This window comes from Salvelinus fontinalis, chromosome 31, assembly GCF_029448725.1.
Source record: "Salvelinus fontinalis isolate EN_2023a chromosome 31, ASM2944872v1, whole genome shotgun sequence".
NCBI classification, from domain to species: domain Eukaryota; kingdom Metazoa; phylum Chordata; class Actinopteri; order Salmoniformes; family Salmonidae; genus Salvelinus; species Salvelinus fontinalis.
Window position 1 is genome coordinate 18,311,036 of NC_074695.1, and position 10,790 is coordinate 18,321,825.

General features: G+C 41.0%; 1 pseudogene; it reads left to right on the forward strand.

Annotated features, from left to right (window-relative positions):
- Nucleotides 1-6,070: 6,070 nt before the first annotated feature.
- Nucleotides 6,071-10,577, forward strand: LOC129829711 (homeobox protein Hox-C1a-like; annotated as a pseudogene).
- The last annotated feature ends 213 nt before the right edge of the window (nucleotides 10,578-10,790 follow it).

Consider the following 10,790-nt stretch of genomic DNA (forward strand, 5'->3'; position numbering starts at 1 on the left):
ACTGTTACTGTCATATTAAAGCAAGATCAATTACATTTTAAATGCACCCCAGTTAAGGACAATCTGTGACAGTAAAAAAGGTAAAGCCACTGACAAAAGTGTGTCAGACAGTACAGGACAGGAGTGCTCAGAGTAAACAGAGAGTGTGACCTACTGTACTTGTCCTGTGGTCCTGTGGGGCTCAATTGGTAAGCGCCTTGCAAAATAGCAAAGCCAAGGTTGTAGGTTCAAGTCCCAGAGGCATCAGGTACTGTAAAAATTGCTTTGGTTAAGAGCATATTCTGACTGGCATTTATATCTGCCACTAGAACAAATTGGACAGTTAAATGAAGTTATAATCACACCAGTCATCATGAATAAATGTCAACATGTTGATCGCCAGTGATCTTTCAGGAAGGACAGGAGATATGATGGAAAGACCAAATGGCTTCATTATACAGCTTCAAAACCAACACATTCTATGGTAAAACATGAAATGAAAAACCCAGCCCTTTGTGTTACAAAAATTTGAAAACTATTATTTTCCACAATAAAGGTATTAAAAACGGCTTTGTCTTCCTGTTCTCATTCTATTTCCCACATTGAATTGTGTGATTGTGGACAGAGAATGTGCTGCTATGATGAACACACCGACACACACACACATTTCCGTTAGTAGGTGCTCCGGAAAGAAACAGACAAGTGTGCACAGCAGCTTGTGGGGAAAGGAGATGATGGATGCTTTTTTGTCATGATGTATGGATACTGCTTGCTGATAACCTCTCTGGGGTCCGAGGATCTGTGAAGCATCATACATACATATTGTTGTGGAGCATCAGGATGTATTCATATTGTTGTGGAGCATCAGGATGTATTCATATTGTTGTGGAGCATCAGGATGTATTCATATTGTTGTGGAGCATCAGGATGTATTCATATTGTTGTGGAGCATCAGGATGTATTCATATTGTTGTGGAGCATCAGGATGTATAGATATTATTGTGGAGCACCAGGATGTATGGATACAGGATGTATAGATATTATTGTGGAGCACCAGGATGTATAGATATTATTGTAGAGCACCAGGATGTATAGATATTATTGTGGAACACCAGGATGTATAGATATTATTGTGGAACACCAGGATGTATAGATATTATTGTGGAGCACCAGGATGTATAGATATAATTGTGGAACACCAGGATGTATAGATATTATTGTGGAACACCAGGATGTATAGATATTATTGTGGAACACCAGGATGTATAGATATCATTGTGGAACACCAGGATGTATAGATATTATTGTGGAACACCAGGATGTATAGATATTATTGTGGAACACCAGGATGTATAGATATTATTGTGGAGCACCAGGATGTATAGATATTATTGTGGAACACCAGGATGTATAGATATTATTGTGGAACACCAGGATGTATAGATATTATTGTGGAGCACCAGGATGTATAGATATTATTGTGGAACACCAGGATGTATAGATATTATTGTGGAACACCAGGATGTATAGATATTATTGTGGAGCACCAGGATGTATAGATATCATTGTGGAACACCAGGATGTATAGATATTATTGTGGAACACCAGGATGTATGGATACAGGATGTATAGATATTATTGTGGAACACCAGGATGTATAGATATTATTGTGGAACACCAGGATGTATAGATATCATTGTGGAACACCAGGATGTTGTCACGTTCCTGACCTGTTTTCCTTTGTTATGTATTTGTTTTAGTTGGTCAGGGCGTGAGTTGGGTGGGTTGGTCTAGGTTTGTTTTTCTATGTTGGGATTTTGTGTTTGGCCTGGTATGATTCTCAATCAGAGACAGGTGTGTCTCGTTTGTCCCTGATTGAGAGTCATACTAAGGCAGCCAGGGTTTCACTGGTGTTTTGTGGGTGTTTGTTTCCTGTGTCAGTGTTTGGGCCACACAGGACTGTTTTCAGGTTAGTCACGTTTGTAGAGTTTGGTAATTTGTAGTGTTTGTTGTTTGTTCATTAAAACATGAATACCTCCTACTCCGCATCTTGGTCCGATCCATGCTCCTCCTCGTCTGAGGAGGAGAACGACTACGACAACCTTAACAGATGTATAGATACAGGATGTATAGATATTATTGTGGAACACCAGGATGTATAGATATCATTGTGGAACACCAGGATGTATAGATATTATTGTGGAGCACCAGGATGTATAGATATTATTGTGGAACACCAGGATGTATAGATATTATTGTGGGACACCAGGTTGTATAGATATTATTGTGGAGCACCAGGATGTATAGATATTATTGTGGAGCACCAGGATGTATAGATATTATTGTGGGACACCAGGATGTATAGATATTATTGTGGAACACCAGGATGTATAGATATTATTGAGGAACACCAGGATGTATAGATATTATTGTGGAGCACCAGGATGTATAGATATTATTGTGGAGCACCAGGATGTATGGATACAGGATGTATAGATATTATTGTGGAGCACCAGGATGTATAGATATTATTGTAGAGCACCAGGATGTATAGATATTATTGTGGAACACCAGGATGTATAGATATTATTGAGGAACACCAGGATGTATAGATATTATTGAGGAACACCAGGATGTATAGATATTATTGTGGAGCACCAGGATGTATAGATATTATTGTGGTGAACCAGGATGCATACATACAGTTGAAGTCAGAAATGTACATACACCTTAGCCAAATACATTTAAACTCAGCATAGTGATCCCCACTAAACAGATCGATGCAGGCCTCAACACGTATATCACCTAGCTGCTTACACTGCTCGGGTGGGCCCCACTGAGATCCTCACCAGTGTACAGATCGCCCAGCTTTAACTGCTCAGCCCCACACTGCATTAAAGGCCGGCTGTGACCTCTCTGGTTGGCGTTGACAGTTATCTGTCATCGCACGGTTAATTCCCAGAGCTCCCAGAGTCGAGAGATGACACATAAAGAGTCGTTGACAGTGTTCCTGGGTTAGACCAGGGCCTCATCCTCATCGTGTCAATGTCAGCACCATCACCACTGCAGCATTATTACCGACCACTGTCAGCAAGGTGTGTGTGTGTACGTGTTTGTGTGTGTGTCAGCAGGGTGAGGGGTCAATACAAACCTATAGGAGATGATCCCATCCGGGCATCACCACCACCATGATCCCTGGCCCTCAGCAGTTCAGCTCCTCTATTGACGACAGATCACAGACATCACTGACATCAGAGGATGGAGGAGAAAACTAATTAGCAGTATGAGTCAATCAATAATCCGGGGGGGGGGGGGGGGGGGGGGGGTACTGGTTTGTTATATTCCAGTTTAATTTTTTAAGCTTGAATCTTTCCCTTCTCCATTCTGAACATGAGCCCAGATTGTTTATCATCACCTGTCCCTGTAAATGTGTCTGTTTTGGGGATACAAGCTGTTGAGAGAGACTCCAGATGACTTGTTTTTCTTCCTGAGGTCTATGTGATAATATCCCTCCTGTTGCCAGGAAGTGTACAACCACTTTTATTTACGCTACTGAAAAGACAGTTGCACTTTTCTTGTATTTTTTTTAATTTTAATCTATTTTTAATTCGTCCAGTGGCTACTGGGATCATTATTATTTTTCATTCAAATATGACATGTATTTCCATAAAAGGAAAGGAGAGATGCTCCTACCAGTTTTTTTCTTTATATCCCTGCAAACCCCTTTCCTCCTCCCTCTGATGAAAGCCATTAGTGAAATACAATTTCTAATATCTCCACACAGGTCTGCGATCAACTGAAAACAAATTTATATTCAGGCAGTAAACAGAACGAGTTTTATTTATTGAGTGTAGGGAAGAGAAACAAGCTAGCGTGTGAACCCTGGGTAACCTCGCGAGCTGACAACAAGATGGATAAGTTTAGCATGCAAATGCGCGGAGGGAAGGAATATATCGCACTCAGTCATTCAGCTCATCGCTGCCTGTAGAATTCCATTACCTCCCCCAGCTGCGACCGGCTTTCTGGGCTGTAGTCTATACAACCTTGTATGCGGTTATAGGCCTAAATAGTTGATTATTTAGAATTGCTTTGTAATTACTGTTGTGGATAAATATTATGTGATCAGGTTAGTAATATGGTCTTTGATAGAAAATAATGTTATATGTGATAATAATAATTTAAACAAAAATGCAGATGACAAATACAATGAATAACAAGAAAACAAGAACAGCAGAGTAACAATGATATATGCTCTATAATAATACGATAATTAGTAGGCCTACAATAATACAAATAAATAAACCATTACTTTATTGCAATGTTGGTGTACCGGTATATGTTATATTACACACACTCAAGACTATCCACAAATTAATTTGAAGGAGAAAAAAACAAAAGTTTTGTGGCATCCCCACCTACTTCGGTCTCACCCAGTCAATATATGGAGCGCAACAGACATGATTACTTTATCATTAATGACGTTGTAATTATCTTTATTTCTAAACATCCTTCAATTAATGCTAAATACAATTGTGTCGTTTGTTCACGAGCTCATACTAATGTGTTTTCTCATGTTATGTGAATGTGGTGGTATAGTTTTTTAATGTAAACTGAACAGATACACATTTAATGTAAAGGGCAATTAAACAGGTTTAGCTCTGCTTATAGTACAATGAAATGAGGATACGCGTCCAGGAATATACACGTAACTATGGGAATTATACCGGCTGAACAAAATGGAATATAAAGTTTGTTGTTGTATTCCTTTATTTATTGAATTAGCACTTTTACAATTTCCCATGCCACGTCTCGAAAAATGAAAATATACTTTACTGTCGAGAAAAAGGCTTGCTGTATTTGTGGAATAGTAAAGATCTAGTCCTATTTATCTGAAATAACAGCATTGAGTGTGCAATATTGACATAGTTAGATCCTTTATAGTTACTAACTTTATATTAGTTTAGCATCCCATTTCATTAAGTAAACTGTGTATGGGCTACATAGCTAATTGTCGATAATTGGGAACCCAAACCGGAACGTGCATGTCCACCTGTCACCACCGATGTTCCTAGTTATTCGGAGACTATTTACAGTTTCGATGCCAGTGGGTCGCCTAGCGGTTAAGGGCATTGGGTCAGTAACCGAAAGGTCGCTGGTTCGACTCCCCGAGCCGACTAGGTGAAAAATCTGTCGATGTGCCCTCGAACTAGGCACTTAACCCTAATTGATCCTGCTAGTCGCTCAAGATAAAAGCGTCTGCTAAATGACTAACATGTAAATGTCAGTGAAGAGCTCAACAGCCGCGGTCACGACCTTTGAACCCATTAAGTGTGTCTTTCACATGACCTTTAGCCCTGCACTGATCACGGCCTCTGCTGTTGAAGAAACCCTAATCGCAGGATAATTGTGTACGAGACTAATGTCAATGACTAGTCTGGATTCCCTTAGTCTATTATATTTTGAGGGTTTTTGTATAATGAACGGCTTAGGCCTATATTCTTATTGCCAAACATTTAAATCCAGGACCTGCTAACAAATATTTATATTTCATTACTTGGACCTTAAAACCAGTTATAAAAAAGATCTAGCCCTAATCGTTTATAACTGATAACAACAAAGCTGGCATGATAGTCACAAAGTTGGTAGATCACCGCAGGCCTGCAGCACTGTGTGGTACAGAAAAACATACCACAGCTGACGTCATCTTACCCGTGCCTGTTTTAAAAACGAGCAGTGATACTTTGATGAAAGCCAGACTTCAGAAGCGTCGGTCCATCGTCTTAGCAAACTTGACTTACTTGCTTCTCCATATCCCAGTTCTATATGATGACCAAGTACCTCTTCTATGTCCATCTAATGTGTAAATTGTACTCATTTAAACAGCCCTGTTTGAGAAAAGAAAGTTACCATGAATGATGGGGACTGAACAGCTATTGTCTGCTGTACTGGAGTCCATTCATTTGACCACCTGAAATTAGTCTACAACTTGATTGGCTTGGTTAGTCAGTGTGTTGTCCCCGGTGGATGACATAGATGTCCATCTATTGGCCAAGACCAAGAGGGCACGTCATCTCCATCAATCAGAGATCGAATTTTTCCAGGGCATGTCCCTCTGACTGTCTATGGTCGCTATCTCGGTCATCCATGCGTTGTTGGGTGTTAGCTAGAGGCCACCCCTCCATGAGTCCTATAACCGTTTGACCGATCCAATGATTATGCGTAGGTGATAATGAATTTGTATCAAGAGTTAACGTGCGATGGGGAGAGTAGCGCTCTGTTCGCAGGGGGACACCGACCAGGGGAGGTCAGGATAGGTGACTTGGACCAGATCATTTCTCCAGAACTTGGAGCTGGCAATGAGGGTAACTCTTCATCAGAGGGTGACCCGGGATATTCATTACAACACAGTTACCCGTCTTTCTCCGGTGCCAATTCTGCAACCGACTGTACGGTAACTCAGCTCCCAGTCTACTCAGGCTCGAGCAGCTCTCCTCTGACACAGAGTCAGGGCTTTTCAACCACGCCACCGGCCTGCCTTCACTACTCTCGTCTCCCCTCCTACCTCCGGGTGCAGGAACACGACTTCCCCGGACTTGGATACTCCTCTTCCACACACATCACCGGGACTGAGGCGCTGGCGCACGCAGAATTCGGGTCTATAAATGCGCACATTAAAATCTACACTCATGATGGGTCTAATGTTCACTTTGCTGTTGTGGACAGTAGCTCTCACTCCGAGCCCAATTGTAAGGTAGCTGAACTAAGTCACAGGAGCAAAACTTTTGATTGGATGAATGTGAAGAAGAGAAGTCATGCTCGGACGGGTAAGTTTTGGAGTTTACATTTCCATTTGGAAAGACAATAAGCATCTTATTGACAAACTACTTCTTAAACATTGTATTTATTGTTGATACGAAAATCAATAGCACCTATAACTTTTAGTAAACTGCCATTCATTCATCAACATAGCCTACTATTGGAAAGTAAACATTTTAATGTGCCATATTCACAATTCAGTATGAAGGACAGTGCTGTGCTGTGAGAAACGCAGACTAGGCTACTGTGCTACGGGCAACAAAGTGTGACGTGTTCTAGCGTGGATGAAGTTTCGTAAAGTCGCTCAACATCATCAACAACATTTTTTTAAATAAGAAAATGATACATTTGGATGCATGTAGGCTATTTTTCAGCAAGTGATGGCTCAAAATGTACAAATACATGCATACTTGTGAATGTACCTTTAACAAAACTTCCAGTAAAAATATTAATATGATAACTGTAATACTTACAATTCCTGAATCAGCCTACTACAATAACCATATGTGACAATTGAACTATGTATTCTACCCGGATTGGGATAATCGGAATGGACTGGGATACGGGCAGGGGAGGCTGGGCGAGGTGTACATGGTTATTATACAGTATAGGCCAACTTTCCTCTCTCTACCTATTGGGCACAGAAAAAGGATGGAGATATTTCCCACACTAGAACACAATAGAAGGGAATAAAATAATAGAATAGAATGAAATATAAAAGCTATCCATGTGCTTTGCTTTCACATCACTGTGTTCTGACAACATTGCCTGAGCATGCAGTGTGCAATGCAGCTAATGCTAAGTTTAGCCAAACTCACTCCCTATAACGTCAGTAACATTAGAGCTCTCTGCTTATTGATTATCTGTCTGTACAGTAATGAGAGCCTTGTGTATTGATCTCAGTGCCCAGCACCTTTACATGTGTCCGTTTTAACATAATCATTGTCACATATCATCAGTCTACCAACATCCAGTGAGCCTTTAGTGTGACATTCAGCATAAACGTTCTGATTTAACAGAAATTAGATCATACAACTCATGTAGAATACGTGGTATATTTCAAAAAATACCTTGAGCATCTTGACTTTGCCCATTAAAAGTAATTTCTCATCCTGACAAAGAGATGTCTTCTCACAAGACCTCACAGCACAATATCTAAATCTGAGTATCCAGTGTGAAGTGAAAAGGGAAAACTGTGAGCTCACAGCCTTCGGTAGCAATTTTATCTCAAACACATTTGAATAAAGAGATGCTTTATTGGGGTGATATGGACCGAATAGAGATCCTTCTGTCTGGTTCTATGTGCAATCTGGGCCTGTATTCACAAAGCGCCTCAGAATAGGAGTTCTGATCTAGGATCAGTTTGCCTTTTTGACCACAATTAATACAAATGATATGGACAGGGCGAGCGCTTCATGAATAAGGGCTCCAGAGTTTGAAGATGACATGGATGCCTTCTTTGTTGTCTGTCTCAGAGACATAGAATACAGTAGAACAATTAATGCTGTCAACGTTTATCAGTTGGTACCAGGCTGACAGTTCATATAGTCACCACATATGTCTTCATTTATATTGATTGTTTATGTTGCTTGCCAGGACTGGTATCAATGTCCTCTAGCCAGCGTTCTAAGCTATCATACAAACAGCTGCAAAGATATTGATATAGTATCTGTAAGGATGATTTCCAGGGTTGGAGTAGATCTCTTTAGCGCTACATTGTTAGCAGTAGTATGATTAGTGACAACAGCAGCGATGTTTCAGGGGGGTATATTAGTCTTGGCACGAAGCAAAGCATCCCTATGTTCTCTCTTGCATAAAGGCCTACCACCCCTCTGCCTCTTGCTCTGCTGGTACAATGTATATACTCCCAGTGTGTCATTCTTCGATTATGCTCTGACAGCACCTGAATTACTGTGGGCAGGATGTCCAGATGGCTGAGGCAATGTGTATCGATCTCTCTCTCTCTCCTTATCTTCTTCTCTTCTCTCTCTCTCCTTATCTTCTTCTCTTCTTCTCTTCTCTCTCCTTATCTTCTTCTCTCTTCTCTCTCTCTCCTTATCTTCTTCTCTTCTCTCTCTCTCCTTATCTTCTTCTCTCTCTCTCTCCTTCTCTTCTTCTCTTCTCTCTCCTTATCTTCTTCTCTTCTCTCTCCTTATCTTCTTATTTTCTCTCTCCTTATCTTCTTCTCTTCTCTCTCTCTCTCCTTATCTTCTTCTCTTCTCTCTCCTTATCTTCTTCTCTTCTCTCTCTCTCCTTATCTTCTTCTCTTCTCTCTCTCTCTCCGTATCTTCTTCTCCTCTCTCTCTCTCTTTATCTTCTTCTCTTCTCTCTCTCTCTCTCTCCTTATCTTCTTCTCTCTCTCTCTCTCTCTCTCTCCTTATCTTCTTCTCTTCTCTCTCTCTCCTTATCTTCTTCTCTTCTCTCTCTCTTTATCTTCTTCTCTTCTCTCTCTCTCTCCTTATCTTCTTCTCTTCTCTCTCTCACTCTCTCCTTATCTTCTTCTCTTCTCTCTCTCTCCTTATCTTATTCTCCTCTCTCTCTCTCTCTCTCTCCTTGGCTGGGAAGGCCTCGACTCGGCGGCTTGCCCTGGCTTTGCTGGCTGGCTATTTCTAAAGCGTGCAAGTCATTCCTCAAATATTTTCATTTTACGCCTTCTGGCCAGCGCCAATTTCTATTATCTTAGACGTCATTAATCAGAATGTGATTATCTATTCATGAGAGCCAAAGCGCTTATTTACTTACTGTACTGTTTTGTCTGTTTGGGTTTTTTCATATTCACTATTGGCTACTGCACTCTCATTTCAGGTTAGGTTTGGTAGCCTCTGTATATGTAACCTGTCTCTGACATTCTTCTATGTCTAAAACATGGATGTCAACATTTATCATATGAGCTTTCTGTTCTCTCTGATATAGGCCCTGTTAGATAGCCTATACCTGTACTGTGATGTACGTTATTACATCCAACACCTGTCCTCGTGGTACAGATACAACAGTATCAGGAACTTCACAGCTGAATGTTTGGCACAAGAGCATGTGAATGTGGCGCTATAACCAAGTTTCCCCCGCGCAATCATCTACTCCAGTTTATAGATGTTAATACACTTAACCAATTAACTGAATTAACCTATTTAATATATGTTTTATAAGTAATTGTGATTGATATAAACCGGTAGTGATTGATATAAACCGGTAGTCATACATTTTGTACTGTCTATATTTTATGGCTGGGTTACTTCATTGAATTCAACCGATGTATTTATACTATACCTGTGTTTTAACTGTCTTTTCAGACAAGATGCACATGGCCTGTGGATTAAGTATAGTCGCTCCGGGCGTCAGTATGGACAGAGGAGGTGGAGGTAACCACAGCATTCCCACCGATGGGCATCATATTACCGCTAACGGGGTACTGAGGACCAATTTCACCACCAAACAGCTCACGGAGCTCGAGAAGGAGTTCCACTTCAACAAGTACCTGACGCGAGCCAGACGCGTGGAGATCGCGAGCGCCCTGCAACTGAGCGAAACGCAGGTGAAGATTTGGTTCCAGAACCGGCGAATGAAACAGAAGAAATTAATGCGCGAGGGCCTTCTCCCGGTGGCCCCTCCCGTGTCCTCAAGCTGCTCAGAAAGCTCACGCTCCAACAGCCTGGACACTTATTCCTCTCCTGGACAACTTGAACCGACCTCATGCTCTCCCAAACACCTGCCGCCCCTTAACACTCAACTAGAGGAACTGTCTCATGCATTACAGAACAGGGTGTGTAATAGTGGCAGACAGTATCATCAACATGCAGGTTCTTTGATTCTCCATTAGGAGGAATTTCTTCCTAATTGGTTAATCAGGGTCATGTTGTTTTTCACAAAAAAACACGGAAAGCAGGGTAAGTTTTGTGAACTCCAGAATGTGTTATTGTAAATGTTTGAGTCAGTGATTACTCATTTTTGAGGCGCATATAGGCCTACCTGAGACTTTTAATTGGAGTAGCCTATTC